This window comes from Macaca thibetana, chromosome 7 (assembly GCF_024542745.1).
Source record: "Macaca thibetana thibetana isolate TM-01 chromosome 7, ASM2454274v1, whole genome shotgun sequence".
NCBI classification, from domain to species: domain Eukaryota; kingdom Metazoa; phylum Chordata; class Mammalia; order Primates; family Cercopithecidae; genus Macaca; species Macaca thibetana.
This window is the reverse complement of record NC_065584.1, coordinates 51,053,646-51,076,686: the sequence shown is the minus strand read 5'-3', so window position 1 is coordinate 51,076,686 and position 23,041 is coordinate 51,053,646. Positions and strand designations below refer to the sequence as shown.

Below are 23,041 nucleotides of genomic sequence, written 5' to 3'. Positions count from 1 at the left end.
TCAGCTATAGAAAATTAAACAGGAAGATATCCTGAAAAGGGGGTTTTTCAAGAAAAAAAATTCTGATTGCTCTTCAACAATGTAACATACATTTGATGGATATTATATGTACTAGAAAGATTAGCTCATGCCATATTGGAAAAAAAAAAGGGGGTGGTGATGCCACATGGGAAGGACAAGTAGCAGTTCCAACACTGTACATGTGAAGCCAACAATTATTAGCCTGAAAGTGGAGTTCTCTGGCTCTTTGCTGCAGATCCAAAGTTAGGGGTGAGGGTTAATTTTCAATACAGACATTGCTATGATATTAAAAAGTTGAGTTGACAAGGTTGAGAAAGTTACAAGATAAAGGTCAAGACACAAAGACACAATTATTAGACCCTACTCCTATCCCAGTGATCCAGCCTCACAGAGCAGCTGCAGAGTTGCAAGTCTTCTGGTACATAGTTGCCATTAGATGAGGATAAGTATAATAAAAGATAAATAGAAATAAGCCAAATCTAAGGTTTAACCATTTCAAAAAAACTTTAGGATTTGTTGTAATTCTCGTATAAGAAGTATGGGGTGAAGAACAACATATGGAAATGGCATAAAATCTTTTTATCATTAAGTTCATTGTATAATAAACACTGCAAGCTAACAAATGGAGATTATGTCCTTTTAAAAAAAATTTTTTTTTTTGAGTTAGAGTCTCACTGTGTCGCCCAGGCTGGAGAGCAGTGGCGCAATCTTGGCTCACTGTAAGCTCCGCCTCCAAGGTTCACGCCATTCTCCTGCCTCAGCCTCCCGAGTAGCTGGGACTGCAGGCGCCTGCCACCACACCCGGCTAATTTTTTGTATTTTTAGTAGAGACGGAGTTTCACCGTGTTAGCCAGGATGGTCTCCATCTCCTGACCTCGTGATCCACCTGCCTTGGCCTCCCAGAGTGCTGGGATTACAGGAGTGAGCCCCCGTGCCCGACCATGTCCTGTTTTCAAAATAACAAACGATGATCGTCTTCTATTTAGAAGTGTTATCTGAAAGGGCATTTTTTGAAATGTAACCTTTTGAAGAAGGTACTTGATATTTCTCTCAGCTAAATGAAATATTCCCTTAGATAGTTGAACTGTTGAAGGTATCTTTAATACCAGTGGTGGTTGTTCACATATAAAAGCATGTGTGATTAAAACTGAAAGGGGAAAACTGAAAGGGGAACACTGCTTGGAAAATCATACCCAGTTTTCTCATCCTTGGATTATGGACCTAAATGAATCACCCATTACCCTGGATCCTTGAGTATCAGCTAAGACACAAGAATTCAGGGCCAGGAATGGTGGCTTATGCCTGTAATCCCAGAACTCTCGGAGGCTGAGGCAGGTGGATCGCTTGAGTCCAAGAGTTTGAGACCATCCTGGGCAACATGGTGAAACCTTGTCTCTACAAAAGAAATACAAAAATTAGCAGGGCAAGGTGGCATGCACCTGTAGTTCCAGCTACACGAGAGGCTGAGGGCAGGAAGGTCCCTTGAGCCTGGGAGGTGGAGGTTGAAGTGGGCTGTGATTGCACCACTGCCCTCCAGCCTTGGTGACACTGTCTCAAAAAAAAAAAAAAAAAAAAAAAAAAGTTATTATAAAAATTCAAGAGCTTTTAAAAATTACTCTTGCAAAAGCTACAAAAACTTTAAAGAGGATTGTTTATATATGGAAAATGATCTATTTATCAAAAAACTAGGATTCCTTAGTGTAACAGGTAAAAGGAAGTTTTCAAAAAAGTTCATTCTTAGAAGCATAAAAAACTAGAGTTCAATCATGCAGAGCTTAAAACAAGCAACTTCACCGATAGAGAATACTCGTACTTAGTGTTTGTTTTTACTTAGAGAGTCATAATTTTCCACTAAAATTATAGCATATTCACTCAATATGTGGATTGTGTCTACACAGTTAAGTTTCTCTTTCAGTGATTAGAATTTTAGCCCTTAACCTATGCAGTCACCTGTATCCACCTGGAGGCAGTTCCTCCAGTTGCAGGATTGTGCTTATTTAAACTGATTGTCAAACTATGGGTCATGAAGTCAATTGAATGGGAACTAACCATCTTTTTCTTAATGAAATAGAATTAAAAATACCACAATGGGCTGGGTGCAGTGGCTCACACCTGTAATCCTAGCACTTTGGGAGGCCGAGGCAGGTGGATCACCTGAGATCAGGAGTTCAAGACCAGCCTGGCCAACATGGCAAAACCCCATCTCTACTAAAAATACAAAATTTAGCCGGGCATGGTGGCGGAAGCCTGTAATCCCAGCTACTCAGGAGGCTGAGGCAGGGAGAATTGCTTGAACCCAGAGGCGGAGGTTGCAGTGAGCCAAGATTGTGCCACTGCACTCCAGCCTGGGCAACAGAGCAAGACTCTATCTCAAAAAAATAAATAAATAAAAATGCCACAATGCATTTGAGGTAACAAAGGTAAGTATTGTTTCATGGAACCTTCAGTTTCATTTCATATGTGTATGCACATATGCATGTGAATATAACATACATTTCATACTTATGTATGTGTGTATGTAAAGAAATCGATAAATGTGCGTACTGAGTCAATATAAAATATACTCATTGTAGGTCATAGTAAAAAATAAATTTGAAAGTCACTGGCTTAGAAGAACTTAACACCAGACCAGGCGCCGTGGCTCACACCTATAATCCCAGCACTTTGAGAGGCTGCGGCAGGTGGATCACTTGAGGTCAGGAATTTGAGACCAGCCTGGGCAACATGGCAAAACTCCATCTCTACTAAAACCAAAAATTAGCTGGGCGTAGTGGTGCACACCTTTAATCTGAACCTGAGGCACACTCAGGAGGCTGAGGCTGAAGTTTTGCTTGAACCTGGGAAGCAGAGGTTGCAAGTGAGCCAAGATCGCACCCACTGCACTCCAGCCTGGGCAGAGCAAGACTCTGTCTCCAAAAAAAAAAAAAAAAAAAAAAAAAAAAAAAACCAAAACAGAGAACATCAAAAGGGTTAGTAAAGGATCATCCAGTGTTAACTATCACAACTAATCTAGTTTAGTAAATGAAGAAACTGACATCTATACTAAACAAATGACTTGATTAATGTCACACGGCTAGGTAGTAACTGCAGTGAGACTAGGACACAGCTTCTTGGCTCAACCTGGTACAATTTCCCTATTCCAGTTCCAATTACATGAAACCAGCTATATTCCACCATCAACTCTCTGGCACATTAAAGTCCTCAATGCAGCCATTTTAAAATTAGCATAAACTTGTCTAGGGGTAAATGGTGTATGAAATCAACTATGTTGCAGGAAATGAAAAGCTATACATTGAACTTTCCCTCTCTCCTTCAACTCTCCAGAATGTAAATTTTTTCCCCTTTCCTTTTAGACGGGGATAGTTATATCCCTGGCTTTTGACTGAAAATTTCCCTGCCCTTTCTGGGCTTAGGAATATATACCCAAATTAAAAGGTTTTAGTGTGACAAGAAAAAAGTCACTTTGAAATCCAGGAACTTATTAGCATAAATTATATTCCAGCTGAATCAGCAGCTAGAAGCTCAATTTGAAAAATGTTGCACTAGTTTATATATTGTTACCCCTCTTAAGTAGACATCAAAACACAATCATATTTCTATATTTTGGAGAAAGAAATATGTCCCAGCTCCACTGAAATTAGACTTTACCTCCCAGAAGCGGACCCCACCTACCACTGGTATTCATGATTCTTCTATTTGGTTCAGCCACTTTTTAAAAAATGTTAAATGTCAGGCCGGGTGTGGTGGCTCACACCTGTAATCCCAGCACTTTGGTAGGCCGAGGCAGGCGGATCACCTGAGGTCAGGAGTTCAAGACCAGCCTGGCTAATGTGGTGAAACCCCATCTCTACTAAAAATACAAAATTAGCCAGATGTTGTGGCACACACCTGTAATCTCAGCTACTTGGGAGACTGAGGCAGGAGAATCGCTTGAACCCGGGAGGCAGAGGTTGCAGTGAGCTGAGATCGCACCATTGCACTCCAGCCTGGGCAACAAGAGCAAAACTCCATCTCAAAAAAAAAAAAAAAAAAAAAAAAAAAGTTAAATGTCCACAACGCAGAAACCTCTTTGAAGACCTAAGTGTCTGATATCCTATATATGAACCTTACCGTATTCAATGTGTAAGTGACAATGATTTCTCCCAAATTTGACTCTTGGTTTATATGTATGATTTGTGAAAATATATACCGTAGTAAAAATAGTAATAATAGCTGTTATTATAACGATCTTGGTGAGATTTGTTATCCACTGAATTGCTTCACCTAAATTTCCTTCATTTACTCTCAGAATTAGAAGTAATTTGGCCCTGCTGGGCGTGGTAGCTCACTCCTGTAATCCCAGCACTTTGGGAGGCTGAGGCGGGTGGATGACGAGATCAGGAGTTAGAGACCAGCCTGGCCAAGATGAAACCTCGTCTCAACTAAAAATACAAAAATTAGCCAGGCAAGATGGTGGATGCCTGTAATCCCAGCTACTAGGAAGGCTGAGGCAGAAGAATTGCTTAAACCCGGGAGGCGGAGGCTGCAGTGAGCTGAGATCGCGCCACTGCACTCTAGCCTGGGCGACAGAGCAAGACTCTGTCTCACAACAATATAAAAAAAAAGAAGTAATTTGGCCCTTCATGTTTGGAGGCAAAGAAGTTTGGTACCCCTCAAGAAACCAAAATCCCCTTCTGATGTGACTACATAAACCATGCTGCATGCACTTTGTGCATTTGATAAAGATATATAGATTACCTATTTCACAGGGTTCGCTTTTACTAGGACAAAACTTTTCCTCTTTCACTTGTCCCTTGCAGAACAAATAAATAGTTGATTTAAAGAGCCTAAACCTGGTAAGTACATGAGCTCATTTGTACCAAGAAAATGTGTGAACCTGTACAAGACTAGAACTTTATTTTATGGTATCCCATGAAATCCCTTAATAATTGTGCTTATATTGTCATGTGAAACATGTGACCTGCTTATAATTTGGATACAATAGAGATTCTATTTTCCTTCTTTATTATAATGCACCTGGATGAAGTCAACACCTTAACACCTTCATCTCATCTCTTAAAGCTCCCATAGCCATGTGTATCTCCTGTGGGAAGTCACTGTGACTTCCCTCCCAGAAAGAGGGGACAACTCTAGTTCATATTGCTTGCTCGAAGAAGCACTTGGAAGGATGTGGGTCTGGAGTGTTCATTTTGCCCCTAAAAGAGCAAAGAGCAGAAACCAAGTTCTTTCCGGAACAGAGGCTTTTTCTGGATTGCACCAGAAGCACTATAGTATAGAGTGATCACACTCCCAGCTCTGCCACTTCCTAGCTCTGTGACTTGGAGTAACTTTTTAAAGTTCTATGTAAGACAAGCACAGTGATTGATGCCTGTAATCCCACCACTTTGGGAGGCCGAGATGGGAGGATCACTTGAGACCAGGAGTTTGAGACCAGCCTGGGCAACATAGTTGAGACTTCATCTCTACAAAAAATTTTTAAAAATTCCCAAGCATGGTGGTGTGTGCCTGTGGTCCCAGCTACTCAGAAGGCTGAGGTGAGAGGATCGCTTGAGCCTGGGAGGTTGAGGCTGCAGTGAACTGTGTTTGTGCCACTGCACTCTAGCCTGGGCAATATAGTGAGACCTTATCTCAAAAAAATAAAAAATAGTGATAAAGCTCTGGCTGCCTTAATTTCCTTTCTGTAGAATAGAAATATAATAGACTACCTCATGATGCAGCTATAAGAATGAAAAAGGTTAATATTTATAAAGTGCATTGAACAGTGCCTGGTATGGACCAACCGCAAGTAATGTTGGCTGTTTTCATCAGTATGTCAGTAAAAACAGTTCTTCTCTACTTTCTACTCAGTAAAATAAATGTTCGAAGCCTCCTGGTACTTTGCTTGTCTCTCTAGCATGTTTAAAAACGTCTTTACTAAATATGCATCTGGAAAATTTAAATAATTCAATTTAAATTACAATGATAATTATAAATATAAATACATTATTTACATTATATGAGCATCTGGGAATCAGAAGAGAGTAACCAAAAAGCACTAAGCAGTTGAAGAAACGAAATCAGTCCCATTAATAAGGAAAACACATCTCAATCTGTGCACACGCATGCACACACACAAGTAAAAATCATGTGTTCACAATTCATTTTCATAAGGCCCCATTACCATGACCGTTCTTCCCTCTTTCTACTGGTTTCCCCAAACCATGGCCCATCTGGAAGCAGGCATCTACATTATCTCCTCTTCTTCCCAAACTTAGATTTTACCATCTATATATTTGATCTTAGTCTATCTTCCCCTGCATTCTACCCCCAGGGACTTCTCAAAGAACAGTCTCCTACCAGCACAGCTTCTGCAGGCGCTTCGAGGACTGGCACGGGGCAGAAAGCTTGCAGTCCGGAGTGCGGGGGCCCTGCTGGACCTCCAAAACCATCCTGGGGGATAGGGTCATAGATCGCTGAGCTTGGATGAGTGGAGCGTCCAAGAGTATGTCTTGTAAATGAGCACCTGATTTATTCACTTCTTTTTTTATTTTTTTTAAAAATAGAGGTGAGGTATTGCTATGTTGCCCAGGCTGGTCATGAACTCCTGGACTCAAGCAATCCTGTCACCTCAGCCTCCTAAAAGTGCTGGGATTACAAGCATGAGCCACCATGCCCAGCCCATTCACTTATGTTTAATACATTTAATCAGGCCGGGCGCAGTGGCTCATGCCTATAATCCCAGCACTTTGGGAGGCCGAGGCGGGCGGATCACGAGGTCAGGAGATCGAGACCATCCTAGCTAACACGGTGAAACCCCATCTCTACTAAAAAATACAAAAAACTAGCCAGGCGTGGTGGCAGGCGCCTGTAGTCCCAGCTACTTGGGAGGCTGAGGCAGGAGAATGGCGTAAACCCGGGAGGCGGAGCTTGCAGTGAGCTGAGATCGGGCCACTGCACTCCACCCTGGGTGACAGAGCGAGACTTCATCTCCAAAAAAAAAAAAAAAAAAAAATACATTTAATCAATAAACATTTTTTGAGCTGCTACAATGTACCAGGTCTGAATACGAGGTTTCCAGAGGGGAACCAGCCAAGGGCCCTGTCCCCGACAGAGCTTCCATTCCAGAAGGGGAGAAAGTCAAAATGCAAGTCTAAAAATCTGCCCAAGGATCTTTGTTCACCACTACTACATTCTACCCAACTAAGGAATCAAACTTGCTTTCTCACTGTTAGAAGTGTTGCTTACGAATGTTTACCACTACCCCCTCAACCCAGGTTAACAAGTTTCCCACCTGTTGAGAAGTCTGCATCTCATTCTTGGGCTATCTGGAGCCCTGCTGAATCCACAAAGGGCTTCACCGGGCCCCAAAATGGTCGTTAGACCACACTTTTATTTTGGCACATCTCTCCCCACCTTCTTTCTCACACCAACATGAGTAATTCTCGGCTTTCGTTGGCTACCTTTATCCTTCTGCTGGTCACAGCAACATTGGACTAAAAAAAATTCATGCTGTCTATCTGTGGCGAAGAAATATTCCCACCTCTCCCACTGCCACTCATAGTAACAGAGAAAGGAGGCGAGAGGTAATAAAAGTGTGTCACCTGCTCTTAAGCTTGGTGCCTAACTCTCCTTAAAGCCACCACTCAAATTTCTAGAGGGATGTTGATCTCATTCAGGCTCTTATCCCATGCCCCTGCTTAGCTTCACTGCTAAGAAAGCAGGCCCTGCTTCCACAAAACAATGAAGGGAATCATTGCTTCTGTAGTATTCTTGCCAAAAATATATAATCTCAATTTAGTTTTTTTGTTTGTTTGTTTTTGAGACGGAGTCTTACTCTGTCCCCCATACCAGAGTGCAATGGGGCAATCTCATCTCACTGCAAACTCCGCCTCCCAGGTTCAAGTGATTCTTGTACCTCAGCCTCCGGAGTAACTGGGAGTACAGGTGCCCACAACCATGCCCAGCTATTTTTGTATTTTTTATAGAGATGGGGTTCACCATGTTAGCCAGGCTGGTCTCGAACTCCTGACCACTCGCCTCAGCCTCCTAAAGTGCTAGGATTACAGGCATGAGCCACCACACCCGGCCTTAATTTAATCATGAGAAAACATCTCACAAATTCAAATTGACAGACCATCTACACAATACCTGACCAGTACTCTTCAAATATGTTAAGGTTAAGGTTATGAAAAACAAGGAAAGACAAGAGAGTGTCCTGAATTTAAGGAAACTAAAGAAACATGACAGCTATGTGCAATATGGGATCCTGGATTCAATCCTACGACAGAAAAATACTATTATTATTATCATTATTATTATTATTTTTAAACAAAGTCTCACTCTGTTGCCCAGGCTGGAGTGTAATGGTGTGATCTCAGCTCACCACAACCTCCGCCTCCCGAGTTCAAGCGATTCTCCTGCCTCAGCCTCCTGAGTAGCTGGGATTACAGGCATGTGCCAACACACCCAGCTGATTTTGTATTTTTAGTAGAGACAGGGTTTCTCCATGTTGGCCAGGCTGGTCTTGAACTCTCGACCTCAGTTGATCCGCCTGCCTCAGCCTCCCAAAGTGCTGGGATTACAGGCATGAGCCACCACACCCAACGAAAAATACTATTAGGAATAGTGGTGAAATCTGAATTTAAATCTATAGTGTGGTTAATAGTATTGCACTAATGTGCCAGTTTCTTGGTTTTGATCATTATGTAAGATGTTAAGGTGAGTGAATTTGGATGAAGGGTAGATAAGAACTTTCTGAACTATTTGCAACTTTTCTGTAATTGTAAAACTAGGAATAAAAGAGGGTTTTTGTTTTTCGTTTTTGGGTTTTTTTCTTTTTTTCTTTTTTTTAGTTTTTAAAGCAAGGCACTCCTTTTCCCCCTTACTCCTTGTCATTCTTTGTTAACTACTGCTTTAGGCCTCAAGACAAACAATAGATAGGACAGTGGTCTTTCTGACTTGGGTGCACCAATGATCAAAGACACAAGCCCTAAGGCCAAAGGCCACAGGCCTGCCACCAGCCCAGTCGTTAGGGTAGGTAGCTCTCGGCCCTGGGTCTGAGCCTTCTCCTAGTGGCTGTCTAGGTGGACCTGGGTGAGAACTGGGCAGCCCCAGGGAGCCTGAAGCTGTTTTCAGTACCTTGGGAGGCTCCTGAGAGGCCGGTGGGATTAAATTCCCCTCAAAGTCACTGGGCTCACACCCAGCTTGAAGACAGCAGGATCTAGTTGGGGATTATTTCTCCAGTCCGGGTTTCTCTCTTCAGGCAGCCACTACGGAGAAGAGGGAGTAGAGGCGAAGCACCCTTAATACCCTTATTCTTTCAAAAGATGAGTCAGGTTTTTGTAGCTTCATTAGCATTTGCAGATAAAAATACATTTTAAGTGGTATTATGCTAAGTAATTATTCTTACAAGATGTGAAATTAAACACATTTTACTCAGCATGAAATTATTCCTGCCACGTATTTAGTTTTGTGACAGCTTGAGAGTTTGGACAGTGGGTTGCAAGAAGAGGAGAAGCAATCTATGTACTTAAAAAAAAAAAAAAAACCAAAATATTTTACCAAAGGTAAGTCCTTGTAGCGAAATGATTTTGGCTGGATGGAATATTAAACCTGCTACTATAAATTTCACGCCTTGCATTCCTAAAGCAGATGCAGAGTGATGATGCCAAAAATTAATTGGAAATAATGTGACTTGCCTTGTGTACTCTATCCAGTAGAGGGCATAGCAGATAAGCATTGTATGCGTTGGTGACTTAGCAGCAACTGATAAGACTTGTTTGTAATTGCTTCTGTAAAGATATGTAGCAGCATGCTTGGATGCTTATTTACATTTAGGAATGTGGTTCGGAATAGGAGGTTTAGATTTATAACTTTGGTTTTTTCTGTCAATACGTGGGAGACTTTTGGTTGTTGCAAGCATTATATTTACCAATGCGCAATGTTAAATTGCTGGATTTAATTGTTACAGTACAGTGAATTATTCTATTATTTCTTACTTTTTTATCCCAAGGAAAATTCAAACTTTCCAGGCTTAAGGGCAGGATAAAATGGCTCTGAGCATGTCAACGTCTCAAGAGCACATTATTTTCTTATTGGATTGTATTAACTTTACAGATGGAAATTTGAAGGAGAATTAGAAGGCTTAGAGATGGGAAATTTGGAGAAGAAAAGAATAATGTCCTAAGATTTCTGGAGGGGCTAACTGGTAAGTCATTTTGAAAGCTGCTAATGCTAATTCTCATAGCAAAAGACATAGCAGACCCTAAAATTATCAGGAATGAGGCATGAGGCACAGAATTGCTAAGAAGGAAGTGAATCTTATGTCACACTAAGAATTGCCAAAGGATTATTCAGGTTTTCTCTCTCTCTCTCTCTCTCTCTCTCTCTTTCTCTACCTGTTACAATTGGCACAGATTTTTCTTATGTAAACTCCTAATAGTGCACCTGTCCACAAGCTGGGTGGAGGGCGTTTGGCAGTTCCACTTAGTTTAAAAACCAAACAGTCTCCTGCCTCAAATACACACATTTGTTCTGAAGGGACAGTGGCATGACATATGTAAACAAACATTCATCCATAGGCACTCTGATTTGCAGCTGAAGGAAAAGTTGGAGGCGGGAGTGGGGACACAACATAATAAAACCAAACAGACAACCGTGCTAAAGAAAAAGGCACCAGCCTCCCTCCCACTACTGCCCAGTTGTCAGGTGGCTGCAGGGAGCAACCACAGACTGTCCTGTCCACGCTGGAGGATCCAACCGTGGGCTGGGCACTAGCCTAGTGGATCTGGAATCTTGGTGGTCACCACTCCTCCTCCTCCTAGACTCCACCTCTCATCTGGAATTCTTTCCCACAATTTTGGATGCTTCCATAGGATCTGAGGTGAGAGGAGCCCCAGTGGGAAAATGAACAAGGGGAGAAACAACAGAGCCTGCTTCTGGGTAGGGAAATAGGAATGCCCTCGGGGTGGAGCAGGAGACTTGCTTTCACTCTGTGCCCTTTTTAGCTTTGAATTTTGTACCATGAGCAAGTGTTACCCAATCTTAAAATGGATAGACAGACAGGTAGTTGGTGAAAGAAAGAAAAAGAAAGCAGGAAGGAAGGGAGGGAAGGAAGGGAAGGGAAGGGAAGGGAAGGGAAGGGAAGGAGAGGAAGGGGAGGGGAGGGGAAGGGGAAGGGGAGGGGAAGAGGGGAGGGGGAGGGGAGGGGAGGGAAGGGGAGGGGAGGGGAGGGGGGGGGGGGGGGGGGGGGGGGGGGGGGGGGGAGGGGAGGGGAGGGGAGGGGAGGGGGAGGGGAGGGGAGGGAAGGGAAGGGAAGGGAAGGGAAGGGAAGGGGGAGAGGGAAGGAAGGAATTTAAAAAGGGAACATTGTAGAGAAACAGGACCTGGCCTAAAGGAGTGACTAGCTAAATCCTAGACTTGTTCTCATGGTCAGCCTTTCCCTGCCATGTGAGTGACTTTCCCTCTTGCGCTTGTCATAGAGGAGTAATTGTCCTTTCCCCCAACATATGTTCTATTGCAGATTTTGTTATCTTTTCTCCTTTGAAACTTGAGTTTGTTGTTTACATGACACTGTTTCTTTACAAATGGCCTTCTCCTGCCCACACGTGTGTATGTGGGGGTGGAGTGGGAGTCCTTACTCCTATGGGAAGGGGGAAAAAAGAGGTGGAGAATGGAGAGAGGCTATTCGTCATTAGAAAGGTTTGGCAGAAGAATTAGACCCTCGGGATTATAAATTTAGGTCTCAGTGTGAGTTCAAGTTGAATGTGAAAGTTAGGGCCCCTAGAGTTCTGCCTTTCATTCACCTCTCAAAATCCGATTGCTGTTACTGTCACAGAAAGTTGTACATGCACCCCAAGTGGCAAGAGCCATGATTTGGCTCCTACATAGCTGCAGCTATCAAGAAAAAGTCTAAATCTTGTCTTCTCAGACAGCTACTTTTCTTGTCTAAACATCTTTCCAACCAGAAGCTATATTTAATATTGCAAACAACTACTCCCATGGTATATAGGTCATGGATTTATTGCCAAAAACAGCATCCATTCCACCTAGTTTAAGCATGAAATGGCTGACAGAATTACGAGGAGGGATGAAGAGACAGACTCTAGGTTTAACCTTCCCAAAGATGACTCTCAAAACTTCTCTGCAGAGCCTGGCCACCAATAGAACTGCGGCCTTCCGCAACCAGGAAGCTCCCTAACAAGATGGGAAGCTACTGCTTTTGTCCCCAGCTCCAGAACCATGACACCCCTGCCACTCTCAGAAGCCACCATGGTCAGGAAGTTACTGCAACTGCTACAACCAGAACCATGCCTGTGCCTACTAGAATCCACACAAATTAAATGGCCTCCCCAACACTGCCTTTCAACACACACAACGCTAGTGATTACACACAGGGAAACTAAGTATCTCCGACCAGGCTTGCCCGCAAAAGCAATAGAAAACGTAGGCTGTGTCTCAGTGCCACCTTCTGAATCCCACATGAGTATATATGAATGGCCGAACTGTGCTCACGTCCAGAACCCTCACTGCAAGGGCATGTGGGAAGCCCAGTTTTAATTGTCCCGCCTCTGCAGTACACAAGACATTCTAGAAGGCAGTTGCATTGGCCAGGCACGGTGGCTATGCCTGTAATCCTAGCACTTTGGGAGGCCAAGGCGGGTGGATCAGCTGAAGTTGGGAGTTCGAGACCAGCCTGACCAACATGGAGAAACCCCATCTCTACTAAAAATACAAAATTAGCCAGGTGTGGTGGCGCATACCTGTAATCCCAGCTACTGAGGCAGGAGAATCATTTGAACCCTGGAGGCGGAGGTTGGGGTGAGCCGAGATCGCGCTATTGCACTCCAGCCTGGGCAACAAGAACAAAACTCCGTCTCAAAAAGAAGGAGGGGGAAAAAAAAAAAAAGGCAGTTGCATTAAATGTTGAGCATCGATACACTGTATCCTCTACTCTTCAACAATTACAGAAATGAAAACATGGTTTTTTTTTTATTTTGAAAAAGCATATTTATAAACTACACAAGAGCAATTTTTTTTTTAAACCAAAAACCAAATGCACCTTCAGAAGTGGGTAAATTAGTAATGCAGGATTTTTCAACAAGGGTTTATGGGTACTGAGATCAATCCAAAATAATGGGGGTTAAGAATTCTATATTTCTGGCCAGGCACGGTGGCTTAAGCCTATCATCCCAGCACTTTGGGAGGCTGAGGCAGCGAGAAGACCATCTGAGATCAGGAGTTCGAGACCAGCCCGGCCAACATGTATCTATTTATGTGACATCCAAAGCACACTAATCAGTACATTGATTAGAACATGAGGAAGAGCAAAAGATAGCCAGTTTTACCCACTGATGACATGAAAGCTAGGTGAGGACTTCTCTGAAGACAAAAAACTTTGTTTTTAGTTTAAAAAAAAAAAGCTTTGAGTTACTTATGACTTTCAGCATAGACATTAACTGTTCTAATATTTTCATTTATTTACTTATTTCACGTTTTTAAACTGAGAAGGGAAACTATTATTTCGTCAATGGAATGGGTTAAAGATGCAGAGTGATCTTGCCAGTCTGCAGGAATTGGATCTGCATGCATGAGCAGTTGAATCAGCATGCTTCCAAAAAGATCAGAAGGCCTCCATGTAGGAAAGTAATGCAAAACAGAAACCAGAGCATCTTCTGCTGCTTTTTTGTCATTTGAGAAGTCATTCTAGGACTACTTGGGTGTGAGTGGAAGCACATCCTTGGGACACTGCCTGAAGGCAGAGTAGGAAGTATGAGAACTGGGACAGTTATTTATGCTCCAAGAAAAGAGCAGCTTACAATAACAATTTCTGGGAATTCAAAATCAAATGACCCGGGAGACTCCAAGACACACTCTTCCAAGGCTCTCAGAAGCTGAGTGAGCACTTACAAAGAAAAGCATTCCCTATGACCAAATAACAGAGACCACTAATTACAGAAGAGACAGGAGGTGCAAAGAAGCAGAAAGACACAGCAGAAATTATCCTGCGGAGAGCCCTCCCAAAGCCTCATGCGGTTCACGATGGAAGCCAGAAGTCCAACTGAGAAGCAGAGCATGAAACAGGGGTCTGAGTCCTGATGGCCGTGCAGAGTGCGGTTCCCTGACGTCCCCTGCATCAAGGCCAATCCCATTGTGCCTTGAGGGGAAGCAGAATCAATTGTTTGAAAGCTTTGAGTTACTTATGACTTTTAGCATAGACATTAACTGTTTTAATATTTTCATTTATTCACTTATTTCACATTTTAAAAAGTATCTGGCATGTGTCAAGGAATATGAAAAACAGGACACTTTAAGGGGTTTATACTTTTATGAGGACCTAAGATAGGCAAAGGAGCAATTGCATTATAAGGTGTACTTGCTCTAATAAGGGAAACATAGAGGGTTGTATGGGAAACCTATCTAGACTCAGAGTGGAGGATGTCAAAGAAAGCTGGCTGGCAGAGGGGACTAACTGAGCTGGAAGGAGGAGGAGAGTTAGGAGGAGAGGGCGGATGACTAGGGAGTGCTAGAGAAGAGGGGAAAGAGGGTTCAGAAACAGGGATGAGCAAGTGCAAAGCCTTGAAGGGGCGAGGACAGCACGTTAAAGGAATTTATAAAGTAATTCTGAGTGATTGAAATGCAGAATTTAGGCCAGGTGTGGTGGCTCACACCTGTAATCCCAGCTCTTGGGGAAGATGAGGTGGGAGGAACGCTTGAGGACAGGAGTTTGAGACCAGCCTGAGCAACATGGTGAAACCCCCATCACTACCCCACCCCAGCCGCCACTCCCTGTCTCTGAAAAAAGAAAAAGAAAAAAACGAACTGGGTGTGGTGGTGCAAGCCTGTAGTCCCAGCTACTCCAGAGGCTGAGGTGGGCTTAACCCAGGAGTTTCAGGCCACAGTGAGCTATGATCGCACTACTGCACTCCAGCTTGGGTGACGGAACAAAACCCGTCTCAAAAACAAGTGCAGAATTTGAGTGGAAGTGGCAAGAAATGAGGCTAGTGAAGCATAAACCAGCTGTAACAATCTTGAGAGCCACAGTAAAGAGTTGGGTTTTATCTGGAGGGCAGTGGGAAACTAGGGGAAGGACTTTAAGGTGGAGAGTGATGCCACATAAACTTCGAATGACCGTGGTGACAGCAATGTGGGGAAGGGAATAGACTGGGTTGGGGTGGGGGTGGGGCACGGTGGGAAGAAAAGAACCCTATCAGAGGTGGTTGCAGTTATACAGGGTAATTGTGTGGTCTGAACTAGGTCGATAACAGTGGGGAGAAAGAAAAATGAACATATTCTAGAAACCAAACCCTGAACAGACTCTTAACACTGCCCAGCCATCCTGGCAAGCATGACTTCTCACTCTCCAAGACAAACATCCCAAGCTTTCTTCTCCACACTTCACCTCCCATTCCTCCACCTCTTAGCTATCCAATGTCATCGAGAAAATAGAAGCCTTTAGACACGATTTCCCTTTTCCCTTACCGTCTACTTCTGTGTCTATCTTCCCCTCCTCCACTCCTGAACCACCACCTTCTCAAGGACTCTGTTCCTTTATTTCTGTCCTCTTCTGTACCCTTTCATTGCGCTCTCGCGCACGCTCTCGCGCACGCTCTCTCTCTCTTTCTTTCTTTGTATCACACACTCTGATGTTCTTCATCTGGAGAGATGCTTTTCCTTACACTTCAGCCCTTTCCTGTTACAATCCTTCATACCCTGGGTCTGCCTCTTTCCCAGCTCACCTGGGTTTGTTCTACTCCTTGCGCCTACACTTCAGCCACCCTGGCTCCAAACACTCTAAGCCCTTTCACCTGAGGGCCTCTGTAAAAACTGCCCCGTATGCCTGTAAAAGAGTGTTCCTTTGTACTAGGTTGAATAGTGTCTCCACGAAATTCTGGCCTTATTTGAAAATAGGATCTCTGTAGATCCCAATTTATTAAGGTGAAGCCACACTTCACTTTAGGGTGGACCCAAAATCTAATGATTAGTAAACTCATAGGAGGAGAGGACACACAGAGATAGAGACATGGAGGGAATGTGACCATGTGGAGGTGGAAACTGGAGTGATGTGTCCATAAGCCAAGGAATGACAAGAAGTGTCAGTTTTGATTGAGGAGAAAGGAAAAAAAAATGATTAGGCAGACAGGGTGGCTCTTTGGTTGAATCCTTTCAAACAAAAAAACAGCCTGCAGGGACAGATAAGGGAACTTGCACAGGAGGGCTTGCCTGAGACATGCTACAGCCATAGAGATAAGAAAAGCTACACAGGTGACTTGCCCAGACATGCCCGCAATGGAAAATTCCATCCCTGACGCATGTGCAGTAAGGGGAACCAAGCAATATGGAGTAACTCAAGCTACGGGCCCACATGCCCACTAGGAAGACGGGGTGGAGCTACCAGAAATGTGTGCCTTAGGCAAATGAGACACCCAGCCCTCATCAATTTCCTGTAAAAGCCTTTGCATGCAACTGTAAAACGACAGCCCTCTTCCAGGTCCCCTCTCTGCAGCAAAGAACTTCTTCTTTGGCTTATTAAACTTTCGCTCCAACCTCACCCATTATGTCCAGGGTCCTGAGACAAAGAACTCTGGGTGATACCTTATAATGAGAAACTGCTACATTGTGGTATATTGGTTAGACTGTAACAGTTTGAGGGAATTTGTTACTGCAGCCCTAGGAAATTAATACATCATTCTTCACCGGTGACTCATCCCTTCTCAGGCATCTCTTCCTAAGGAGGTCCTTCCCTGGCCACCTTACCTAAGAGTATTGCTATTTTTCTCCTTTGTTGAAACTAGTTTCTTTATAGCCCTTAGCATGAGAGGAAGTCAGATATGTAATGTTTCATTTTGGGTTTTGTTATCTGTTTCACACACTAAACTGTAAGCTCCCAGAGGGCAGAGACCATTATCTACCTTTCTAGTACTGGACTGAAACATGGTCAGTATCCAGTAAATGTTTGACAAACTAGTGAAATAGTGAGTGAGTGAATGAATGAATGAAAGAATGAATAAATGAATGAATGGGATATTCAGAAGCTAGAGTGGACAGCACTTGTGACTGGTTTGATGTGAGGAAAAGGGGCTGCAGTGGGCAGAAATTCCAGGTTCTGGCTTGAGTCCTTGGTGGATTTGGGTGTCCTGAGCACAAGGAAGAGCAAGTTTAGAAGAAGGATAGTGAGCTCAGTGTTAGAGTTTAAATGCCCATGGGGCATTTAAAAATAGATGTCCAGTAGCTGGTATCCCTGTTCCCACCTTTCTCTGCTCTCACTCCTATCCCCCTTCCCAGTCTATTTGCAACACAATAGCCAGAAAGAGCCTTTAGAAATACAAGCAGGTGACATCGCCCTCTGCTCACCATCCTCTGATAGTTAACATCTTATTTATTTACTGTCCGACCGCCCCAATTCTAGTGACCTCTATGCTTCATGAGGGTGGGATTTTTGTCTGTTTTGTTCACTACTTGTACATCCAGCACCTACAACAAGTGTCTGGAAGACAGGAGTAGTCAGCAAAATATTTGCGAAATAGAGAGATGATACTCCAGTAGGAATCTGGATTATGGGTCTGGCACTCAGTAGTGAGTTCTGGTCTAGAGATGAGGACTGGAGGCCACCAACATATAGACGGTACATGAAACCCTTGCAGTGGATGTGACCTCCCATAGGAAGGACACAGAGTAGGAATAAATGAGGGGCAAGGAAAGGGCCCTGAGAAACATCCATCTTTAAGAGAAGGGCAGAGATGAGGCCAGGTGCTGTGGCTCATGCCTGTAATCCCAGTACTTTTGGAGGCCAAGGGTGGCAGATCACTTGAGGTCAGGAGTTCAAGACTAGCTTGGCCAACATGGTGAAACCCCATCTCTACCAAAATACAAAAATTAGCTGGGCATAGTGGCACACGCCGATAATCCCAGGCCAACATGGTGAAACCCCATCTCTACCAAAATACAAAAATTAGCTGGGCATAGTGGCACACGCCGATAATCCTGGAGGAATGAGTGGGAAATTAGGATATGAAGACAGGAGCTGAGCAACTGACATGGACAACTCACCAAGAATTCAGACTGAGAAGGAGAGTGAGGATGATTACTGAAGGAGAACTTGGGGATCAATATGGATGTTTTAGTTTAATGATTGGAGCCAGCGGAGCCAGCTTAAATGCGGATGAGGAACAAGTGAAGAAAAAGCTTTCAGACACAAGTGAGGGACGGAGATGCCTGGCAGAGTGCGGAGAACAGGCTATAAAACAGGTAAAGACTGGGGGGAGCCCTTCTGTGAAGGAGAGATACAGAAAGATGGGGCAGTAGCGTATGACAACGAGCACTTATTTCTTGCTTACACACCTAGTGATGTGTAAGCACAACTCTAGTGATAAGACTAGAGTTTGGCTGATCCAGGTTAGGCACAGCTGGACTTGGCTTCAGGCTATTTAGAATGTCTCATTTCCTGGGACTGGCAGAGCAGGGTGTCTTTCTCATTGCCATGACAGGAGCCAAGAGGGAAAACCCAGCTATGCAAGCACATCTCTATGCAGCGTGTTTGAGAAGTAGCAAGTAGGTCTGAGTGCCTCATAAATAGGAGTGAAGGCTACAGTGATGGGGAAAAGAGTGTGGAATGGCTGGTGGGGCCATCTACAGAAGGGCTTTGTATGCCACGCTCAGGGCTTTGAACTTTAGAAGAGAGTTGAAGCAACATGACGCCAGAGGAACAGATGGGTTTGGGGTATTCAGGGTTACCCAAGGTATATTTAGCCCTTCAAATAGCAGCCAGATGCCAAACAAATAATGAGAACCTGTTCCATCGACAGCCTGCTTCCTGTTTCAGGCTACCTCGCCCAAACCTGAAAGAGCGATCTTTGAGATGACTTTGCAGTTGCCCTTTCCCGACGATTGCTGGCTTTTCTCTCCTAACCAGCTCCCAGGGTATTGAACGGTGACCTCTCTATGCTGAGATAGGGCTACATTAACATCTGCAAGGCCCTCTTCACTCCTGCCTGTGGCAGCCAAGGAGTGGAATGTCCCTGTAGGCCCCCCTGCTAACTTAGGCTTGGTCTTGAACATGACTTCAATTTATCCCTGAATTGGAGTAGAGAGGATTTTTGCATTTCTCCATATTTTCAAAGTGTTGGCAGATACCATCCATAGGAGCCTGAGTTAGTCTGGCAGAGAAATACACATGATCTCTTTGGAATGTTTGATGCCCTTGGAGGCTGGTGATAATGGCAGTCCCCAGCCCAGGGTCAACTCTCAACATCACTGTGTGTTCTGGATGGTATTTGATAAGCACCAAGAAAGAGAAGGAGCCCTCAGCATCATGAAGCAGTTTCTTCCTGGATTGTTTCTTGCCTTTCCTTCCATAACTCAGAGCAGGGGTGGGTGCCTGTGGTTCAGACATTGCCTCTGTTCCCAGATCCTTCGTGCCCTCGCACTATGCTTGCAAGACGTAACATTGCTTTCCCCCATCTCATATGCTGGCCAGAAGCAGGACACCCCAGCATCCCAAAGTTCCATAGGTCCACATGAGGAACACTCCATTTACTACTACTTTTCGGCTACAATCTTATTTCTTTGCCTTTGGAGAGTGGCATAAAGCTTCCCACATAGTTCTCTACCTACATATTCAGAATGAAGTGCGTAATTTTTTGGTAAATTGTGATGTTTCTAGGGCAAGTCAGTGATCCACACTGAGCTTTCAGACATTACTCACTAAGTCTGTTGTCCAAAATGCCTTTGCATTGCACTGACATAACCTATTTGCTTTCTTGAGATGACTGTGTGTTTCCCAGGTTATTAAGGTGGAGCTTGGCCAGCACACTCCAGCCTTCTGAATGTGCAGAGCACCTGCTTTCTGTGTCTTAAGGCATTCTCTTCCAGGAGCAGTAGCCTTGGGTGAGGAGCTAGGGTGTTGCATGTGTTTAGGAGTTCGTGATCCCATCTTTCCTTCTCATTTGGGAGACCTCTGCAGGGCCTTGGACCTGACCTCTCTGAGCATCAGCTTCATCTAGAAAATGTAGGCAATGATATTTCCTCTATAGGATGCTGAGGGGATTCGATGATATAATAAATGCAAACTGGCCCATGCTAAGTGCTCATTCAGAATCTATTGCTGTTATTATACCACAAGCCAGGACTAGGCAGTGGATTTCCCCCGACTGTTACTCCCTTCTGTCTTATTCCATTTGGGATGCTAGAACAGAATAACATTGAATGACATATAAACAATAGACATGAATTTCTCAGGAGTCTGGGAAGTCCAAGATCAAGGTGCTGGCAGACTCAGTGTCTAGTGAGGGCCTGTTTCCTGGTTTCTTGAGGGGCGTCATCTTGCTGTGTCTTCACATGGCATAAGAGATCTTGGGGGTCCTTTTTTTTTTTTTTTTTGAGATGGAGTCTGGCTCTGTTGCCCAGGTTGGAGTACAGAGGTGCAATCTCAGCTCACTGCAAGCTCTGCCTCCCAGGTTTACGCCATTCTCCTGCCTCAGCTTCCCGAGTAGCTGGACTACAGGAGCCCGTCAACATGCCTGGCTAACTTTTTTGTATTTTTAGTAGAGACAGGGTTTCACTGTGTTAGTCAGGATGGTCTCGATCTCCTAACCTCGTGATCCAACCACCCCGGCCTCCCAAAGTGCGGGGATTACAGGCATGAGCCACTGTGCCCGGCCAGGGGTCCTTTTTATAAGGGCACTAATCCCATTCGTAAGGGCTTCCCCATCATAACCTAATTACCTCCCAGAGGCCCAATCTCCAAATACCATCAGCTTGGGGATTAGGATTTCAACATAGGAATTTGGGGGAAACAGAAGCATTCAGTCATAGCACCTTCCTTCCCTCATTCCTGGACAATTTATTTCCCTTCTGGCTCAAACTCTGTTAGACTCAGCCTGTGGGCCACTGTGTGCTGCCCTCCATTTCCAGCCAGAGTGGCTCCAGTGACAGCTTGACCACTCCCGGGGTCATGGATCAAGGTCACTGCTGCTGCTGCTGTCACCCCAGCAGACAGGGGAGTCCACTGGCTGGATTGTTCTCTCAGGCAGGGGTGCTGGCCTCCCCAATGGCTGCACAGAGACAGGTAATGCAATCCACAGTGCAGAAAGGTAAACTACCTATGGGCCAGACTCTAGCCAATGGGAGACAGGGATGGAAGGCAACTCTTGGGATCACTTATCTCCCTTTCTCCTCCTGGACAGACTGTGATGCACTTCACATGGTCTTTCTAATGAACCCCACAGGATTGAGCAATCAGTGGCACCTGTTTCGAAGCTGAGACCAGCTCAGTAACATCCTCCCATATTTATCTCACTGCTTCTCTGCCTCAATTGACTTTCCCCTCACTTCTGCTTCCCTAGGATTGTAACTTGCACCCCAATAAAGGGTAACCATGTAAACTATTGCCTTGGGCACTGCCTTTTAGAGGACTTGGGCCAAGATGCACAGATATTTTTTTCCTAGCATACGTGGCAGGTGGTCATAAATGTGAGACAAAGACATGGGAGGACAATGATGAGCAGAGCATAAGGAGCTCACCATGTCATGGCCAGTCTTTCCACCATGGCTTCGAGCACTCTTTTCTCTGTGAGTTGGTTTGCATTCATGTATGTTGGTTTTAGTCTTTCTTCCTGGAACACATGGTGTGAGTCCATTACTCCTCTACTAATAGTACTTTTCATTTTTTTTGGCCTTCCTCAGTTTTCTCCAAGTTAGACACAGCTAATCTCTTTATTCATTAAAAAAATGGTTTCTAGGCTCACACCTCCCATTGTTGTCACCTTCCAGGGCCGTGGTGTCCAAAATCAATGTTCCTCTTGAAAGGCAGCTTCCAAAACGAGATCCAATGTTGCAGGTGTAAACTGAGCAGGACAGAGCTGCATGTGCCATGCTTTGGCCCCTCCCTTTGCTGACAACTGCATTAGATTAACCATCAACTCTCACCTGATTCACTGCATCTGAAGCATGGTCATCACCTCATTCTTATTAAATAGCAGAGGGAAGCCAGTTTTCAAAAAAAATAATAACAACATTTATTACGTAACTCCTTTTCAAAGTTTCCCAATTCAGAAAACTGGGCAGTACATTGACATCATAGAAAGAAAATTCATGAGTTTTGGGGTCCAGTGAAATTGGATTTGAATCCAGGCTCTCACTGGGAAAATTGGATAGCCAAATGCAGAAGAATGCAACTGAGCCCCATTTCTCCCCATATACAAAACCAATTCAAAGTGGATTAAAGACTTAAACATAAGACCCAAAACTATAGAAATACTAGAAGAAAACCTAAAAGAAAACTCTCCCAGACATTGTTCTAGGCAAATAATTTGTGACTAAGTCCTCAATAACACAGGCAACAGAAACAAAAATAGATAAATTAGACTAAACTAAAAAGCTTTTATACAGCAAAGGAAGCAATCAACAGAGTGAAGAGAAAACCTGTTGAATGGGAGGAAATATTTGCAAACTATTCATCTGAAAGAAACTAATTCCAGAATATATGAGGAACTCAACAGTACAAAAAGGTCCTACTAAAAAGTGAGCAAAGGAAATGGATAGCTCTCAATAGAAGACATACAAATGGCCAACAGGCATGTGAAGTATATTTTTTGAATGCTCAGTATGACTAATCCTCAAAGAAATGCAAATCAAAACCACAATGAGATATCATCTTAGCCCCATCAGAATAGCTATTACTAAAAAGACAAAAATTAACAGATATTGGTGAAGATGCAAAGAAAAGGGAACTCTTACACATGGTTGGAATGTAAACTACTAAATCCACTATGGAAGATTGTATGGAGATTTCTCACAAAACGAAAAATAGAATGACCATTTGATTCAGCAATCCCACTACTGGGCATCTACCCAAAGAAAATGAAATTAATATATCAAAGGGATACCTGCACTCACATATTTATTGCAGCACTATTCACAATAGCAAAGCAATAGCAATAGCAAAGATATGGAATCAGCAGATGAATGAGTAAAGAAAATGTGGTATATATACACAATGGAATACTATTCTGCCATAAAAAGAATGAAATCCTGTCATTTGAAG

At 43.8% G+C, this 23,041-nt stretch overlaps 1 protein-coding gene across 1 annotated transcript in view; it reads left to right on the top strand.

Annotated features, from left to right (window-relative positions):
• The window catches only part of NAA30 (N-alpha-acetyltransferase 30, NatC catalytic subunit), an 834,104-nt gene that overhangs the window by 87,851 nt on the left and 723,212 nt on the right, over positions 1–23,041 (top strand). The gene's annotated exons all lie outside the window — the stretch shown is intronic.